Source organism: Pinus tabuliformis, chromosome J (genome assembly GCF_031772625.1).
Source record: "Pinus tabuliformis cultivar Carrire ecotype Pingquan chromosome J, CPIR1, whole genome shotgun sequence".
NCBI classification, from domain to species: Eukaryota; Viridiplantae; Streptophyta; class Pinopsida; order Pinales; family Pinaceae; genus Pinus; species Pinus tabuliformis.
Window position 1 is genome coordinate 1,627,095,453 of NC_142295.1, and position 21,409 is coordinate 1,627,116,861.

Below are 21,409 nucleotides of genomic sequence, written 5' to 3' on the forward strand. Positions count from 1 at the left end.
CAGATGCACCCAATTTATTTCTTTTCTCTTGCGGCACATGAAAATATATAGGGTTTCCAAAAATTCTGAAATGAGAAACATCAAGTTTCTTACCAGTGAACTTTTCTTCAGGAGTCTTGGAACCCAATGCTTGATGAGGGCATCAAATTTTGTACATATACGACAGTGTTTGTAGTTTTAGCCCATAGAAACTTTGGAAGTCTTTGTAGCATGGCCTGGACAGCTTCCACAATCGTGCGGTTCTTCCTTCCCAACATACCATTCTGCTCAGGAGTATGTGGTGTAGTAGTCTCCCTCTTAATGCCAACCTCAGGTATGCCTGAGTGAACCAACTGTAATATATCGGAGGTCTTGCTTTGGCTTGAGGTGAATGGTCCCCTTTTGAGATTTCCTTTGGCACATCCCGGACATACACCTTCTTTCTCTACTTGGAATTCAGGCATCCTTGTTACCATCTGTCTTACATCGGGTAGAGCTTTGTAATGAAGGTGGGAAAACCTCCGATGCCAAAGTTCGGACTAAAGAGATGTGTCACAAGACATGACACCTAGCGGACTTCCATCGACCTGATATAATGAATCAACACTAAACCCAAGAGTAAAGGCATCTTGAACATTATTTTTCCATATACATACCTTGCCATTGCTGAAGGTTGCCTTGTAGCCTCTGTCTTCCATTGCCAAGATGGACACTAGGTTCCTTTTGAGGTCAGGTGCATTTAATACATCCTGGACTTTCTAGCCTTCTTGAATGGTTGTCCTCTTCCTCGATCTCCAACTCTCCTCTTACCTTTGCTGTTGAATTTGTCATTCCTTCGATTACCATGAGAGGGATTTTGATCATCGTCACGGTGAGAGCCCTTTCTATCAGGGCATTCCCTTGCATAGTGACCTGCTTTATTGCAAATTAAACATCGTCCTTTTCTTCCAACCTTAAATCCAACCTTTCTTTTCGATTTAGACCCAGAATTATTTCTTTTCTTAGCATGAGAAGAAAAAGCAGCAGGAGGACCTTTAGGCAAGGGCATTTCCTGCTCTTCTACCCTTGTTTGTTCTTGAATGCATCTAGCCATTAATGCCTCGAAACTAGGAATTACATTGTTGTTCAGAAGAGTAGTCCTGAACACATACCATTCAGATGGTAATCCTCCGAAAGTTGTGAGTGCCATTTCTTTGTCAATAATGGTTTCCCCAATAGATAGGAGATCGTTCTTGATCTCGATGATTCTTAAGAAGTATGCTTGCATACTTTCATCTTTACCCTTCTTGATTTCCCTCAACTTATTTCTAAGAAACAAAACTTGATTTGCATCATTAACTTTAAATAAACTCACCAGTCTATCGTAGATTTCCTTGGAGGTGTCCAGTTCAAAGATGTAGGCCACCAAGTGCTTGTCGATAGAGTCCCAGATGATCTTCTATTGTTTTGACTTCTCCATTTTTTCATTTTTTCCAGGCAGCAGCGGATGCATTTGATGGAGGCTCAACAATATTGCCTCTCACATGATCCAACACTCCTTGATTCTCAAGGGTTAGATCGATAGACATCTTCCATCCGTGATAGTCAGCTTTCTCACAGAGCTTGTCTTCAGCAGGAAAGAGTGTTGAGGACCCCATAGTTCTTTTAGGATAGCCTTGCTAATATTCTCTTCGATGATTGCTCTTGCTCTTGCTCGGGCTTTGTCTTCACCTCAGCTCTGATACCATGTTAAGTTATGGTATGTTCTATGCTTATAACAGTTTACTTCTTTTTCTTATTATATTCCACCGATTAGCAATCACATGTACATAAAGTAAAGTGCAGATAGAACATTAAACGATCGATAGAAAACAAGCTAAGACAAGAGACACAAGATGTGGCGGCTAGCCAGGGACAAACCCCACAATGTGTGGGGAAACCCTTTGATCAAATATTCTTTTATCTTCAATAATTAAGCAGAGAGAAATAGTACAATAAATCTGATTCATATCAGCAGTAGCAAACCCTAGATCAGTAGCATCAGCATTAGCGGCTTCATTATCAAACTAGGGCAGACCATATCTCACAAACCGACAGTCGGATTGACTTCATTCCACCACCAAAAGTTTCGGCTTCCAAAGGAGGTTCAGATGAACCTACAACATAGTTCAGATGAGGAGATCTTCTAGGCCACGCAAGTCAATCTTTACTTCTGCAGTTGCAGCTTCAGTTTCAACAGTTTCCGGCTTCAAACTAGGGCAGTCGATATCTTGCAAACCGTTCGTCGGATTGACTTCATTCCACCACCAAAAGTTGCGGCTTTCAAAGGAGGTTCAGATGAACCTACATCGTAGTTACAAAGAGGAGATCTTCTAGGCCACGCAATTCAATCTTTACTTCTGCAGTTGCAGCTTCAGTTTCAGCAGTTTCCAGCTTCAAACTAGGGCATTCGATATCTTGCAAACCGTTCGTCGGATTGACTTCATTCCACCACCAAAAGTTGCAGCTTTCAAAGGAGGTTTAGATGAACCTACAGCGCAGTTCCAAAGAGGAGATCTTCTAGGCCACGCAAGTCAATCTTTACTTTTGCAATTGCAGCTTCAAATTCAACAGCTTCCGGCTTCACATGTGTGAGAGAGAGAGACCCATTTCAGCGCAGTAGAGAAGAGACTCATATCTGCGCAGTAGAGAGAGAGAGATGTGATGAGATGAGTGAGTCCAAATGAGGAAAATTCCTCTTCTATTTATACACAACGTTGGTGGGTGAATAGATGCGACTGTTGGGCTTCTGAGCCTACATGTGTTGTAGGTCGGCTTGATAATAATTCCATAATCAAAATAAATTCATATCTCCATGAATACTTATCGGAATTGGATGATCTTTATATCAATCCTACACCTCTCGACGAGAGGAATCTAATAAAAATATTATTAGCCATGAATAAGATGACCCACATGAAGTTTTGCCCTGGTTGCCAAATTTTAACATTCATCTTCCCAAAATATATATGTTCATGTATGTATTAGCTTGGAATTCCTTGATTAGCTATGTAAGTTATTATTGGATTTTCTATTGGTTTTGGCATGATTTGTTTTCTCTTGATCACTTGTACAGGTACATAAGTGTTGAAAGAAGCATGAACAAGTCCATGACACAAGCAGTTAGAGGATCTCAACAAAGGAAATCGGAATAGCATCAGAGCAAGGTAGGTCATCTCTCTCGTTCTACTTTTCAATTATAATCTAGGAAGATGTCTAGTTGATTGTCACTTCATTTGCTAGGCCTACTCATTGGGCTAAAGGGATTGTCTCTATCCACAGAGAGGATTAACCTTGTCAACAAGCAGTCATGGTTTGGAAGAGTGATTTTTCATTTAAGAAAGTGTGTTTTTAAGAGTAAGAGTGATTTTATTTTAAAGCAAGTGTGAGTGTGATCATTATTCAAACAAGAAAGTAGAATTGATTTAATTTTTTATAAGTTACGTAGCTATAGAAAAACATGTGCATTTCGATAACTCAAATTAACTTAGGAATTGAATGAGTGACAAAGATTCCTAACACATACATTTCATGAGTTTACTAGCCGTGGTTGATAATTCATGCAAGTAATTTAACATCAATTAAATTTCCAAACATTTTGGCGCCGTTGTCGGGGAAGTGTATATAGGAGTCTTTTTATTTTTCTTTTCATTAAAAAATAAAAATAATAAAAATGATATGCATAGGGAAAGATATTATAGAGGTATATTTGTAGGTAGAGGTAGAAGTTTGATTTCCAACATCATCACTGACCCCACCATGACCTCGTAGTGTCACACTATCCACCCAAACTCATATCCCATCCATTGTAGGCAAACATAAACTTCCTGAGGTACTTAGATCTGAAATTCAACCTAGAAATTCACCAAATTCATCAACTGACGCCATAATAGAAGAAGAGGATCCTACATCCCCAATAGAAGGATTACTTTTTCTATCTTCAACTGGAGAAAAATTTTTAGGACAAGATTCCCTAGTGAAGAGGAAGAAGAAGAAATCCATTTTAATATTCCATTGATAGAAGAACCAAAGGAGCTAGAAGAGGAACTAGAAAATCCAATTTTGGAACCTTACATTAGTTATGAGGAATCTACAATGGCAAGAGAAGGGGAAGGATAAGTACATAATGTGAATGGTGAACAACCTAGGATTGGAGGTGGAAGAGGAGGAAATAGAGGAAGACGAAGAGAAGGATGTAGAGGATATCCATAACCATTTGGATTTCCCATCCTCTATGAAGATACCACAACTACAATGAAAAATATCTCACCCTCCATCATTCCTAATTTTCATGGATTAAGGAATGAGGATACTAAAACATTTCACTTTGAATTTGAAGCCTTGTGTAAATCCTATGACTACCAACTTTATACTCAAAAGGTCAAATTGTTTCCAGCCACTCTTAAGGATGCAACATTAAAATGGTTTATGGGCTTAAGAGTACATTCTATAAGAACATGGGAAAAAATGAAAACTACATTATTAGAGAAATACGAGGATTCCTATATGCCCCATAATATTAAAGATGAAGTGTTTAAAATGATGCAAAAAGAAGATGAAAATCTTGTATATTTCATTGAAATATTTGCTTATAATTTTAAAAGGGATAAAATGCATAATCTAGATGAATAAACTTTGCAAGCTCTCTTACTAAAATCTACTAGAGATGAGTGGATTGATCTTCTCAATCTGATGGGTAAACAAGATATTTCTCAGTTATCATTTGGAGATATTTGTGAATTATGCATACACATTTCAAGAGGTAAAGCAAGAACTGGGAAAAATCCAAGAGATCCTGTTATGTCTAGGATTAATAAATCTGTAGCTGGGACAATAAGTAGGGATGAAATAGGCAATTTTATTGACAACTTTCAAATAGATATTTTGGGGAGTCTTAGTGAGCAAATAGATACCCTTAAAGTACAAAAGAAGAAAAATGCTGAAAATACTACATTATCTATCTTTTGTCCAAAATGTAGAAAGAAGTGTGCCTTAAGAGAATGCCCTATTGACTTAAAAAGTGTAGAAACCTGTGTTATATGTGCAGAAAATCATGATACAAGGAATGTCCTTCAATACTAGGTCTTAAAGTTGTATATCAAGAGGAAGTAATACCAAATCAAATAGAACCTCTTTGTTTTATTGTTAAGAGACCATGGAAAAATCCACAATCAAATATGACTCAGGGTTTCAAAACTCAAACATATGCACAACCATCACAAAGTAATTGGACTGCACTAATGCCTTGGGAATCTTGGCCTCAAACTTGGGAACAAGGATTGAAAAATCCTTATGGAAAGTATCCTCAATATCCTCAATTTCAACAACCTTATCCTATTTTTCCACAAAAATATTTTCCTCAACCTGTTCAACCATATCAACCTCAAAATTCAAATCCACAACTTTCATTACCATTTCCACAAAGACCAAATCAACTACCTACCCAACCACTTCCAAATCCAAATAATAATAAAAGTTCACAGCTTGTTTACAATATGGAAGGACAAATTTTCCAACCTTACATGATAACTCCATTTGATCTAAACAATGTTCAACTTAGATCTGGTAGAGTATTGGAAAATAAGTCACCATCTATTGTTATTCAGGAATCTGAAAAAGAAAACCTCTCTGAGGAAGAGACATCTCCTCATCAAGAGGAAAATTCTCAAAAACAAACCACCCTTGCACATCCTGATGATGTTCCAATAAACTCAACTCCCATCATAGAACAACCTTCAATTTCTATTCAAACACCACCTTTTCCTGAAAGATTGAAAATTGATAAAGGGGTAGAAAAACAAATTGTGTTTCCTGATTATGATATGATAGATGAACTAAAGAATGTTTGCATAAAAATTCCTTTGTTACAAGCTATCAAATAAATACCAATATTTGTAAAGGAAATTAGGGAGTTAAGTATTAAAAAACCTGGAAGAAAAAGAAAAGAAGTAAAAATAATTCAGTTAGTCAAAAAAATTGCAAATATCATGATGGGAAAAACAACAATTTAGAAATATCTTGATCCAGGAAGTCCCATTATGAAAGCACACAACAATGGTATTGAAATTCCAAACACATTGATTAATTTAGGAGTAGCCATAAACATCATGAGTAAACAAACTATGAATCAATTGAAACTTCCTAATATTCAATATACACCTACATTATTGAAATTAGTAGATAAATCTGTTGTCAAACTTGATCGTGTGTTAGAAGATATGTTTGTATCCTTAGATTCTTGGGAATATCCTGTTGATTTTATGATATTGACACCTAAGACCAATTTAGGAGGACACCCATTGATTCTAGGAAGACCATGGTTAGCTACAACTGATACTTTTATAAATTGTAGATTTGGTGATATGTTTTATCTCTAATGGAAATTCAACAAAAAAATTTACATTATATCCTCCTGAGAAAACAACAATAGACATAGAAAGTGAAGAGTGGATAGATGATGATATTGATATACGACAAATATTTTCTACTTCACAAATAGATGAAGAAGATCAGATTTTAAATCTAATGGAAAGTAATGAATCTTCTTGATATTGTGAATATAGTCAAAATTTTAAGAATAATGTAATATTGAATATCTATAGTCTCTTCAAATGTATTTACATTCTATGGAAAAATTTGGAAATGCTTTAATAGAATTTTTTCATGGAAAACTTTAAATATTAATGATAATTTGGGAGAATCTCGAAAGGAAGAATCGATAAAGATGTTACAAGAACATTCCTCTCCTTATGCATGGGAATATACTGATATGAAAGGAATCGATCCTAACACTTGTATACATCATATATACATTGAAGAAAATTCCAAACCAATCTGACAACCCCATAGAAGATTGAATCCAAATTTAAGGGAAATTGTTAAAGAGGAATTACAAAAATTGTTAAATGTGAATTTCATTTATCCAATATCTAATAGCTAGTGGGTTTCACCATTGGTAATTGTTCCGAAAAAGAATGGAAAATGGAGAGTATGCAATGATTATAGGGAATTGAATAAAGCTACTTTAAAATATCATTTTCCACTTCCTTTTATAGATCAGGTTTTAGTTACATTGGCAGGAAAAAATAACTTTCATTCTTGGATGGTTTTAGTGGATATAACCAGATCCAAGTAGCTTAAGAAGATCAAAATAAAACCAATTTTACTTGTCCATCGGGAACCTATGCTTACCGAGTACTTCCTTTTGGGTTATGTAATGCACTTGAGACATTCCAAAGGGAAGTTTTAGGTATTTTCTTTGATCTAATTCACGATTGTGTAGAAATTTACATGGATAATTTTACTGTCTATGGAAATTCTTTTGAAGAAACTCTTAAAAATTTGGAAAAATTTCTCATTAGATGTAAAGAAGCAAATCTCTCATTAAATCATGAAAAATGTTTTATGATGTTTACTGAGGGAATTATTTTAGGACACCATATTTCAGGAAATTGAATTAGAGTGGATACATCTAAAGTGGAAGTTATTTCTAAATTATCAGTTCCAACCTGTCAAAGAGATGTTAGAAGTTTTCTTGGTTTTACTGGTTATTATAGAATATTCATAGAAAAATTTACAAAAATAGCCTCTCCACTTTTCAAATTTCTCACAAAATATTGTGAATTCATCTGGAATTCTGACTACTAAAAAGCTTTTGAAACATTGAAAGAAAAGATCTTTGAAGCACCCATTTTAAGAGGACCAAATTGGAAACTACCTTTTAAAATTTCAACCAATGCCTCAGATACAACTTTAGGAGCTGTATTAGTACAGAAATATTTAACTCCTTATGCCATTTACTACACCAGTAAAAATTTGACTCCTGTAGAGTTAAATTACACTGTAATAGAAAAGGTATTTTTAGTTGTTGTACATGCCATCAATAACTTTAGACATTACATCACTGGCTATGAAACCTTCATGCACTCAGATCATTCTACAATTAGAGATCTAATGAATAAACCAATTATTAATGGCATAATTATAAGATGGCTATTTTTATTACAAGAATTCAATATTACTATTTTGAATAGACTTGGAAAACAAAACACAGTTGCTGACTTTCTATCTAGAATCCAAAATGATAATAATGATGTTCCTGTAGAGGATAATTTTCCTGATGACTATATTTTTTCAATATCTATTAAATCTCCCTGGTTTTTAGATATTGCTAATTATTTGGCTACAGGGAAGTTACCATCATACTTGTCTCCTTAAGAGAAAAAGAAGGTTATTCAAACTAGTGCAACCTATTCCTAGATAAATGAATAATTGTACAAGATAAGACCTAACCTAATCATTCGAAGATGTGTTAGGGAAGATGAAGTACCATAAGTATTGAAGGCTTGTCATGATGAACCATGTGGAGGAAATTTCGATGCTAAAATATCTACTTATAAAATCCTTCTATTAGGATATTATTAGCCTTATCTTTTTAAGGATGCCAAGGAATATGTTAAGAGCTGTGACAATTATTAGAGAATGGGAAAAACTGTTCCATCAGATGAAATGCCTTTACAACCTTGGGTACTAATTGAACCTTTTGAAAAATGGGCTTTAGATTTTATTGGTCCAATCAATCCGCCATCAAGACAAAAAATGTTTATTCTTGTTTATACAGATTATGTCACAAAATGGGTAGAAGCCAAAGCACTTTCTTGTGCCACTGAAAATGCTATAGTTTCATTTCTTTTTGAGGATATTTTCACTCGTTTTGGTGTTCCAAGGGAAATTGTGACAGATCAAGGCACTCAATTCACATACAAGATGGTATAGAAGATAATGGAGGAATACAAAATCAAACATAGAAGGTCAACTCCATATCATCCACAACCCAACAGACAAATTGAATCTACCAACAAAGTAATTGAAGAAATTCTTACCAAAACTGTGCATCTGCATAGAAGGGATTGGGCAGAAAAGCTTCCATATTCTTTGTGGACATATCGTACCACATGGGTAAATACAACTGGACACACTCATGAACTTGTTTATGAAAAAGAAGTCCAATTTCCTATTGAGTTTTAGATAAATACTTTTAAAACAACAACCAAATTGGGTCTTGATTTATCAGAAGCCCAAAGACAAAGAATGGAGCAATTGAATGAACTTGATAAGGCGTGATAAAATTCTATTCAAAGAACCAATATAGTCCAACAACAAATATCTAGGTGGCATGGTAAGTTTATCAAAGAAAGAAAATTCCAGCCTAGTGATTGGGCATTATTTTTTGATTCAAAATTTAAACATTTTCAAGGAAAATTTGAAACTCATTGGCTTGGTCCATACGAGATTGAAACTATATTTGATAATGGAGCAGTCAGAATCATAAATATTGATGAAGAGAAGGTGACCTTCCTTGTAAATGGTCATAGATTGCGAATATATCATAAACCATTAACAAGGCAGGAATTCATAAGAAATATGAAAGACAATCTTGATTTGAAGTTGGTCAAGTAAGACTCTTCTTCCCCTCCAACTTAGTCTTTTACTTTCTTAAAAAATAAAAAATGAAATAAAAAAATTGTATAAACATGAAAACCAACATTGTTGACATGTTTACACAAAAAATCCAAGTTGAAAACTAAGAGTTTTTGGCAGCTTAAATTTTCTTTTCCATATTCTAATCCCATTTTCTTTTTCTCCTTTGAAATATTGCAGCTACAGAATTGTCAATGATCTGTAGCTCTAACAGAATTATGCAGTTGAATTAGTAGATTGTGACCAACGAAAATGGAAATGATGATAAAAGCAAAATCCAATGAAGATTGTAGCTGAAGCAACTGGACAACCTACAAAAGAAAAATCAAAAGCAGTAAGATAAAGGAGCAAAGGTATGTAAATATTGAGTTATATAATAAAGGTAAAACATTTGAATTATGAAATAAAAAGATGAGTAACCATTGCTACTGCCATATTGAATAATGATTACCCTTAATTGTTTTCACATGACTTTGGTTTAATGAAAATATCAATGTATTGTCAACCAAGTCTGGGTTTAACCGTGATATAATACAAAATCACCCTCGCCTCTCCAATTGTCATTCCTCTACATACTGAACACTTCCATTTCACTCAACCCTATTTTAGTGCTGAGATCGCTCTTGCTTAAACTCTGTTTTCCTAACTCGTTTCATACTCAAATTCCTCCCCATTCCTTAAACCTGTTAAAAGAGAGATTGTGGGTTAGACTTTCTCTGCCATGGGATCATTGTAAGGTTAAATCCGAATCAAATTGGGTTTCTAGAGGGATACCCACAGGTCAAACAAATGTTGCAGCAAGCTCGATGGCTAGAATTTGTGGAGAAATTTGATGGCCATGAGAAGGAGGTAACAAAATATTTTGCTAGGGCATATGATGACATTGAAGTAGAAATTGGGGATGTGAAGCTAGTGTTGACATAATCCTTCATAGCAGAAGCCATAGATTTCCAAGAATTGGAGAAAGTTGGTTTAAGAACAGAAGAATTGAAGAAAGAGAATGGAGGGTTTTTCTCAAGAATCCAGGTATGAATATTTCTGAGTTTAAAAAGGGAATACCAGTCATGAATTTGAAGAATAAATGGAGAAACCTGTTGCTAATCATTCAAAAGTTTATAACTTGTGAAGGAATATTTGGTAATATGTTCTTTTATCATGCAAGATTAATGATGAATTTTCTAGATGGAAATGAAATTAACCTAACATTTTTTCTACTTCAGAGCTTAAGAAAAATAGCTGGTAGCATTCAAAGAAAAATTAAATCTATTGATAGTGCTCTATATCATCATGGTATAGTAAAAATATTGATTAAAGCACATCTTAAAAACATTGGAAGCAATTAAGAAGATTCCTTAGTTAGAAATCATTTCAACGAAGCAAAAATAGAAGAGCCCAATGGTAAAACAAAGAGAAGTAGAAGGAAGCTTCCCATAAAAGATAATTCACCTCCAGAACAAGAGAAACATTCAGAAGATGAGACCCCTCTCGTAGATATGTTAGTAAATCTTAAAAATAAAAGTCTTAAGAGAAATTTATCTAGCACTAAGGAAGGAAGTTCATCCAAAGAGAAAACAAAGCAAGGAAAGGTTAAGAAGCAACCCCTTATTACTAAATTGTCATCCAAACCATCATCTTCCATAAGAAGAAGTGCAAGGATCAATAAAAAATTGCATGAACAACCTCGACAGTCCCCATAATTTGTTGATTTAGAGAAAGAAGAAATGGAACCTAGAATTCCATCATCACCAATACCATCACCTATAGTTCCATCATCACCAATGCCATCACCCACAACTGCCAGTCCAGTTAGAAGAACTCCAAAGATTGATCCTGTGCAATAGGAAATTTATGACTATATAGAGTCTTTGGAAATAAAATATACAAGTAAAATAATTGCATCATCCTCAAATCAAGGAGAAAATGAAGCAGTCCATTCTAATATCTCAGAAGAACATCAAGTTGAAGAAACCCTCAAACAAGAAATTTATGAATTAGAAATACTGAATAGACATCTAAAGCAGGAGAATGAAGCAGTAAAAGCACATAATTAAATCCACAGAACTCAGAATGAAAACATCTTGCTACACCTTGGTTTGTGGTATAAGAAAAGCAAGAAATTGACTGCTTAGAGCAAATTTCTTAAGAGGAAGATTATGGACCTGCAACATAGAATTCTGATGAAAAATTTGAGGATGACAATCACTGCTAAGAAATCAAGGAGGAGTAACTTGGATGTCCCTGCTCAAGTATATGAGGAGGGTCAATAACAAAAAGGACTCACAAATTTTGAAATTTTGTATGTAGACATGCAATGTCTTCAGTGTGGGGGAATGTTGAACCCCATAATTGCTTCTTTTTGACAACCCCTTTTCACTCTAATCCTTCATTTTTGACCTTCATAACTACAATTTGGGTATAAATTTACAAGGTTGAAAGCATAACATGTACATAATCATCTTATATTTCATAAATGTCATTTTTCTTTATTATTTAACTTAATATCTACTTGAGCTACTAAATTACAACGATTTTGCAACTGATGAATGTTTCTACAGCTAAGTCCAAGGTTCGATAGGTTGCAGAGCCTCAACTGAGAAACAAGGCACATGGGTAGTTGAAAATTAGTTGGGACAACGATTTGTTCCTATTTTCAGAAGCTGGATCGATGAAGAAGGCACTCTATTAGTTTAGTCAAAGGATAAATCAACCATCGTGGAAGGCAAATCAAGCGAACGAGATGAAAATTTTGCGCTTCATGATTTGCTTCTTTGATAGAAAATCATGAGAAAGATTACGATATATTATATCTTAAGTTAATTATAGCCAATGTCAATTAGAATAGGTGTAAAGCTTTGTAAACATTTATTGCGTAAGGGTTTTATAAATATGCCTCTTGACATAACTAAAAGGGACTTGAATTTTATTTGTAAGCACTCTATTTTGATATATAAAAACTCTGTTTCAATTCCATTTTGCTGTGCGATCTCAATGTGTGGATAATTAACTTGTGAAAGCTTGATAGTGCTACCTGCTTCTCGTAGGAGGCAACCCTAGAGATAGTAAGGTATTCATTCATTAACAATCAGTATTTTAGTTCATATTTCCTATAGATTTTTGTCAATTCATTTGAGTATTTGAGTTTTGATTCTTAGATACAAGCTTGAGATTGATCTAATAATCATTTATTGTTCAGATGAAGAGATATTTCATATGCACATGGATAGATTATAATCTAACATAGTAGTAGAAGTATAAGCTTTACATTGTAGTGATTTTCAATTATAAAACTAATCCTTCTTTAAGTTAGAACAAATTCGTTTGTAAGTGTGATTTTATTGTAGAGAGTGATTTGATTTGAGTACAAGTGTGATTTACATTTAAGCAAGTGTGGTTTTCAAGAGTGATTTTCATTCAAGCAAGTGTGATTTACATTTAAGAAAGTGTGGTTTTGAGAGTGATTTACATTTAAGAAGTTATGGTTTTCAAGAGTGATTTTTCATTTAAGAAAGTGTGATTTTAAGAGCAAGAGTGATTTTATTTTAAAGCAAGTGTGAGTGTGATCATTATTCAAGCAAGTAAAGTAGAATTGATTTCATTTTGTATAAGTTACATAGCTATAAAAAAACATGTGCATTTCGATAACTCAAATTAACTTAGGAATTCAATGAGTGACAAAGACTCCTAGCACATACAATGCACATACATTTCATCAGTTTACTATCCATGATTTATAATTCATTCAATTAATTTAACATTAATTAAATTACCAAACATAGATATCAAAGTATTGGATACTTTGTTGGATTACAATATCCCTGGGCCAGAGTTACATGTACGAAATGTTAGTAGTTTCCTTGTATGTATTCAGGGTAATGATGTTCCCCCATGACTAAAGAATCATTACAATATATAAAATCACATATTATGAGAAGAATACGTTGCCTACACCAGATGGTGTGCTACCTTTTGTCTCATATTCTCTTGAATGGATCACCACTTACATTGAACTCATCCCATGTCAATTTAAGACATCAAAACTCCTAGGGACATTCCCAAGAGACCCTCCTATGATAGAGGAGATTTCTTCAACCACAGGATCAACGATGTGCATGATGAGTTCATCAAACACCCCCCAAGCTCAAGAACCAGTTTCAGATACCAACAACAATGTTGTTACCAATCCTACTTTCTTACCACATGGCATCACTCAAACACCCTTCTTATTCTCCCCACCTAGTTTTGTCTTGCACTAAGTCATCACAACACTCTCATTTCCCCATATGGCTATGGTGATACTGATCTAGTATCTAGCCCCTCAAGCCATGCCAGCAAGCTCAGGTATCACTGCAACATGCGTCAGTCCTATTCCTCCTTAGGATATAACACCACAATAAGCAATGCCTGTAACGACACCAGTTGGTGCTAGAAAAAGGGATAAGAAAAAAGGTAAGAAGGTGGAAGCTTCAAACAATCCCTCCTCTGGGGTCCCTCAAACTTGACCTTTATGTGAAACAGTTGGACACCCCACCAATATGGGCCCCGAGATAGATGAGATCAAATATCTTCTGCATACCAAAAGTGCTAGTGAACCCTCTTCCTTCCACTAGAGAAAATATCACACCCACGGGCCATAAGGCATTGCGCTCCAACCATGCATGCACCATATGTGCAGAATACATGCATTACATTCATCATTACCCTAAAATCCCTCGATATTGAGATGCATTAGGTGCACTCACCCAAACTAATACCCCATTATTCCTAGCACAGGATGGATCCAAAACCATTTTTTACGTCATGAGGGAAGAATATTCTTGCTGTTATCCCTCATTTGGTCCCTCACCCCCCCTGGCCATGATCAGAGGCAACCTGGATCAGTGACACCCTTACATACACCCACGTGCTCTTTATGCAATGAACTAGATAATTTGATCAGCCAATGTCCCCAATTTAAGGCATTCAACTGATTGTATATGGTTATCCACATTGCCCAAAACACTAGACCCAGGCACAAATGTCACACTTGCCAGATTTGTGTAGGAAATCATCACATGCGACACAGGCCCCATATTTATAAATTCCTCTCTATTCTAGGATTCATGTGGTGATTCATCATTGAGAATTCTAATTTATTCAGATTAGATAATGAATCATCAGATCAAACCACACAGCAAGGGAATGAAGCATCTAGGTACACTTTATGTGTGTTTGAAGAAAAACAGCCGCCAACAGTTCAATAAGGCCCCCATCATTACATCTCCACTCAACATCAATTAGTCTAGGTCAGGTAAAAAATGATCTAAGGGCGTTTGGAAAAAAAAAAATCACCCCTCACATGTGCCCTATGTGATAAACCCAAACACTTGGTAAATCAATGCTACGAATTGAGTAAGTTTAATGACATCTTTCGCTTAGTGGTCCAAATTCCAAAAATTCATCTCTCCGATCAAGGAAAAATCACATGCTATTATTGTCGCATCTGCTCTCAATCCCATCATACAAGTAATTGTGATTACCTTCCACTTTTTCACGCAACAAGAGCAACATTGAGGCAAACCCACACTAGGAAGTCACGTCACACCAATACTAAGGTCTAGAGATGGCTACCACCCCAAGACACCCCATCTCATGACATCAACCATGTTAGGTCCCTATAATACTAGTGTATTCCCTTATTGTTATTGTTGTGCCAATGTAGTCCCCATATTGTTATTATTGTGCCCCATAGAAGCCCACTAATGTTATTGTTGTGCCTTTACATTATTATTGTTATGTAGGCTCTGATTATATTATGACCCCGTAGACTCCTATATATAAAAATGAGGTTTTTTTCATTTGAATCATCGAAAAATTATTCATTTATTTAATGTGAAGGAGGTTTCCCCCTCGAATAGGATAATTTTTAAGTCGTTTATCTATCTATTTGTGAGCTGGTTGCATAACATTTGGTATCAGAGCTTTATATTCTAGGGTTTTTCTGCTTCAAACAAGTCATCAGGGAATTTTCACTATAACTTGTTTTATACGAAGCTTAAGAAACGGAAATTGAAACCACGTGGAGTTGAAATCTTGGTGAACTTTTTATGTGAATTTCATATATTGTCTCTCTATATTTTCAGAGATATGCTAAGGGAAGTTAGGGTTTTTGCAAGCTCCAAAATTCCATCTCAAACAGGTGATCTAGGGAAAATCATCATAACTTTCTCTCTAGACATCATATTTGAATTTCGTAAAAAGTGAAAGAAAGAGGACGGACTGTAGTTATTTGGGTATCATTTTTAGGATATAATGTCAAAATAGTGACACGTGGAACTCCATACAAGTTCACTTTACTGAACCAGTCTATAATCAGGTCATCGTGGGAGATTGGGCATAAATATTTCGTGAAGAATCCAATATTGGTATGACTTCTTGGGTTGGAAATAATACTTAGAGGGATACTATAGGAAGGAATTTAAGAGCTTGAAGATTCACAATTATAGAGATACAACAACTGTAACATCTAGCTCCTAAAAAGCAAGAAAAAGGTGTGTATTTTTTAGATTTTGCATAATTTTTGTTTGAAAAATCAGTTTGAAGTGATTCAAAAGGCATAGTGAAGCATAGATATCATTGTTTTATTTCAAAATGGCTCGAAGTAAAAAAATGGACACACCTAGTAAGAAACCATAAAGTTTTTCTATGACACTTGAAGAAGAGGAAGAAATGCAACATGATATATTAAAATTGCAAGGTCAAGTGCAACAAATTTCGCTCTCACAAAGAGTAACCAAAAATTAAGTGGAAGCTAAGATGGATGGTATGAGGAATAGTTTAAAATCAGACATGGAAGATTTGAAGAATGGCATGAAAGCTAATATGGATGGTATAGAAGCAAAAATGAAAGGTAACATAGAAGATTTGAAGAATGGTTTAAAAGCAGACATGTAAGTTTTGAAGGAAGGTTTGACAAAGTTGCTACAAGAAATGCTTCCTAATGGAGAAAAGGTATTAGATGAAACTCATGATGAGAACAAAATAAGTGTTAATCATGATTTCATATACTCTAACATTGGATTGAATACCCACCATATTCCAAAGATTGATATGAGGAAGTTTGATGGCAAGGATTCAGTAACATGGATACTACATATAGAGCAATATTTTGATCTCCATAATGTGCAACACACAAAAAAGGTACATATTGAAACTTTATATTTAGAAACCAATCAGTTTGTATAGTATTAATGGCTTTTTTCTCATAAACCACTTGTCACTTGGTCAATTTTTACAGAGGAAATGATATCACATTATGAGGATACAAAGAGGAACACCTTCTTTAGGAAATTGATAAATCTAAAACAAAAGGGTTTAATGGCAGAGCACATTGAGGACTTCAAAAAATTGAATATAAGGGTAAATGATATTCCATAGGAGCATATGATTGATGTCTTCATAGGGATTTTAAAGGATAATATCCAACACGAGTTTCGCTTTTGGGAACCTGATTCATTGGAGAAGGAATTCGGGTTGGAAAGAAAAACTGAAAGAAAAATTATGGCAACAAGGAAGTCTATCACTCACAACTATAAATATGGAAGTGTTTCTTCTCCTAGCCTTCAACAAACTAAAAGGGTTGACACCACAACAGGTGGAAGAAAAAATAGAAAAATGACTTTGCTACAGTTGTGATACAAAATACACTAAAGGTCATAAGTGTGCTAAGAAGAAATGATTTTACATAGACTGTCAAGAGGAGGAAGAAAAGGAACAAGATACTTTAAAATAAGAGGATATACACCAGGAAACAACCCTAGAGAAAGAAGAAATGAGTCCGACCATATCTTGTAATGCATTGGTAGGAGTTAACACTCCTCAAACTCTCAAGATAGAAGAACATATGAAGAAGAAAAAGGTAATAGTGCTGATTGATTTAGGTAGTACCCATAATTTTGTTGATTGTAAGATAGCTAAGGAATTGAGCTGCTTCCTATACCCAACACCAGAGTGTCAAGTGATAGTTGCAAATGGAGGAACTATAAATTTCTCTAGAAAGTGACATAATATCAAGATAACCATGGAGGAATATGTATTGAATAGTCCAATTCTCTCTATTCCAATGGGTGGTTCTGATGTTGTACTAGGAGTCCAATGATTACAATATTTGGGTAAGATAGCTTTTAATTTTCAAGAACTCTTCTTGAATTTTTTTTGCAAAGGAAAGGAAGTTGAATTAAGGGGTATCACAGGGAAACTAGGAAATATAATTAGCTCTAATGGCATGACAAATCTTCTAAATAAAGAAAAATGGGATGTAATTGCGCAATTATGCTCACTAGATGTTCAAACATCGAAATCATCTATTTCTCCAGATATTCAAAAACTCTTGGACAATCATTCCAAGGTATTTGAGACTCTGAAAGGCCTCCCACCTATTTGTGATCATGATCATGCTATTCATTTGATTCTAAGAAGTATTCCTACAAACATCAGGCCTTACAGATATCCCTATGCCCAAAAGAGTGAAATTGAATGTATGGTTGCAAAAATGCTAGAGGCTGGTATAATTCAACCTAGTCAAAGTTCTTTTTCAGCTCCAATAGTATTGGTGCACAAGAAGGATGGATCATGGTGCATGTGTTCAAATTATAGGGAGCTCAACAAGCTCACTATTGAATATTAATTTCCCATTCCTATCATTGATGAATTATTGGATGAATTACATGGAGTAATTTACTTCACAAAGTTGGATCTTTGTTTAGGATATCATCAAATTAGAATGAAGACTGAAGACATCCTGAAAACAACATTTAGAACTCATGAGGGTCATTATGAATTTTTGGTCATGGCTTTTGGCCTTACCAATTCACCTTCTACATTTCAAGGTCTGATGAGTTCCATTTTCAAACCCTTAGAAAATTTGTGTTAGTATTTTTTGATGATATACTAATCTACAACAAGTATTGGAAGGATCATGTTCAACATGTTGACATGGTGCTCAAACTATTTGAGGAGAAACAATTATATGCAAAAACCTCCAAATGTTTTTTTGGAGTATAGGAGGTGGAATATCTGGGTCATATTGTATCTCATGAGTGTGTTAAGGTAGACCCTAACAAAATTAAATCCATTAAGGAATGGAAAATCCCCACAACCATAAAGCATATGCTAGGATTTCATGGGTTGACAGGGTATTATCGGAAGTTTGTTAATAATTATGGGAGAATAGCAGCACCTCTAGCAACATTACTGAAGAAATATGCATTTTATTGGACTCTATAAGCACCTATATCTTTTGAACATCTTAAAGAGGAAATGTTCTAAGAACCGGTCTTAGCTACAACAGACTTCAAATTTTTTTTTTATTGTGGAATGTGATGCCTCAGGAAATGGAATTGGTGCTATTTTAATGGAAGAAGAAAGACCCATTGCTTTTGAAAGTCGTCCAATCAAAGGAAAGCATTTACACAAACCTATTTATGAGAAGTAAATGTTAGCAATACTCCATGCACTAAAGAAACGAAGAACTTACCTAATGGGAAGACATTTCAAGGTAAAAACAAATCACGATAGTCTTAAATACTTTTTGGAACAATGATTATCTTCAGAAGAGAAGCAAAAATGGGTCACAAAAATGTTGGGTTATGAATTTGAAATCATCTATAAAAAAGGGAAGCAAAATGTTGTTGCAGATGCACTCTCAAGAAATGATGAGGATGTGGAAGCATTGATTTGTGCCATTTATATTATCCAACCAGATTAGATAACTGAAGCAAGGGATGAATGGAAGAACAATGAAGAAGTGTGGGCACTCATTCAAAATTTGTAGCAAGATGCTAGTACATTTGATATATTTAGCTAGAAAAATGATTCATTATGGTACAAATATCACTTATACCTTTGTAAGAATTCACAACCCAAACAAAATATTCTTTTGGAATTGCACACATATCCCTTAGGAGGGCACTTAGGATTTTTAAAAACTTACCACAGGGTTAAGAAGATTTTTTTTGGGATGGCCTTAAATATGATATTCAAAAGTTTGTGGAGGGATGTTTGGTTTTCCAACAAAATAAAGTTGAGACAATTAAGACCCTGCTTTTGTTATCCATTCCAATTCAATGTTGGGAGGAGGTTTCAATGGCTTTTATCACAGGTTTACCCAAGTCTGAAGGAAAGAGTTTCATCATGGTGGTAATTGATAAACTTACCAAGTATGCACACTTTTTTGCATTATCTCATCCATTTAAAGCCAGTACAATTGCTACTGCATTTATGGAAACAATTCAAAAGCTACATGGAAACCCAAAGATGATTGTAAGCAACAGATATCCCATTTTCACTAGAAATTTTTGCACGGAATTATTTTCTTTCCTGGGTACTCAATTAGCTCATAGCTCATCTTATCATCCTCAATTTGATGGGAAAACTAAGATAGTGAACAAATTTTTGGAAGGATATCTTCATTGCTTTGTATCTGACAAGCAAACACAATGGGTCCAGTGGTTACCTCTGGCTGAATGATGGTATAACACTTCCTTCCATACTGCAACAAAAAATGACCCCATTTATGGAACTTTATGGATATCATCCACCATCCATCACATCATATTTAAGAGAAAATTCTAAGGTTCAAGAAGTGGAAGATCACATATAGCATCAACAACAAGATATCCAACTCTTAAAGGATAACCTAAATTTGGCACAAAATCAAATGAAACAACAAGCATATCAACATCACAACGAAAGAATTTTTGATGTAGGCAACTGGGTATTTTTACTGCTACAACCATACAAACAAATGTCCCTCAAGCAAGCTAAGAAGGATAATAAATTGTCACCAAAGTACTATGGTCCTTACAAGGTGTTGCAAAATATTGGTACTATGTCATACAAATTAGAGCTTCCAACATCTTCCTGAGTGCACCCAGTTTTCCACGTTTCCTACTTAAAGAAGGTTATCGGTGACAAGCTCTGAGTTCAAACAATATTGTCAGAACTTGAAGAGGAAGGAAAAAACATATTGGAACCCGAAGCAGTCATGGAAACAAGAACTTGAGAACTACGAAATCAATCAACTTAAGAGTATCTCATCAAGTGGAAGAACTTATCCACTGACGATTCCACATGGAAGGATGATAATTATATATAGAAGCATCCAAAACTACTCAAGCGTTGAGGACAAGACATTTTTGAAGGAGAGGGGCATGTTAGGTCCCTATAATACTATTGTATCCCCTTATTGTTGTTGTTGTGCCCATGTAGTCCTTATATTGTTATTTTTGTGCCCAATAGAAGCCCACCAATGTTATTTTTGTGCCTTTACATTATTATTGTTATGTAGGCTATGATTATATTTTGACCCCTTAGACTCCTATATATAGAAAGGAGGTTTTTTTCATTTGAATCATCGAAGAATTTTTCATTTATGTAATGTAAAAGAGGTTCCCCCCTTGAAAAGGATAAGTTTTAAGTCATTGATCTATATATTTGTGAGCTGATTGCATAACAAAGCAGGCGTCACCATCTCATACTATGAGCAATACGACCACCCATACTATCTATTTACTTAGTACTAGTCTGGTGTGCATTATTTGCACCAGTACCTCTCATAGTGTTGAGACATGTCATATGTTACAAACATTTCGACAAATTAGGATTCAACGTCAACCTCCTATATAGGAAAATACTTTTTCCCCTTGTACACCAACAAGGTTAGAAGAAATTCCTCCCACTTGTTATAAACCCACCATAACTGAAATTCTACCACCACCTAATGTTGACGACACACAACACCATATACGATTCATTTCCTCATATGTAGGAACCCTGATTTGTGTTGTCTTCTCATCGTTTTTTAATGTCGATACCACAAAACCCACCACACCAGTGGTAATGCCACTGATGGTTCAAACCCATCCCATTTGCACATTGTCATCCTCGCTTGGTTCTA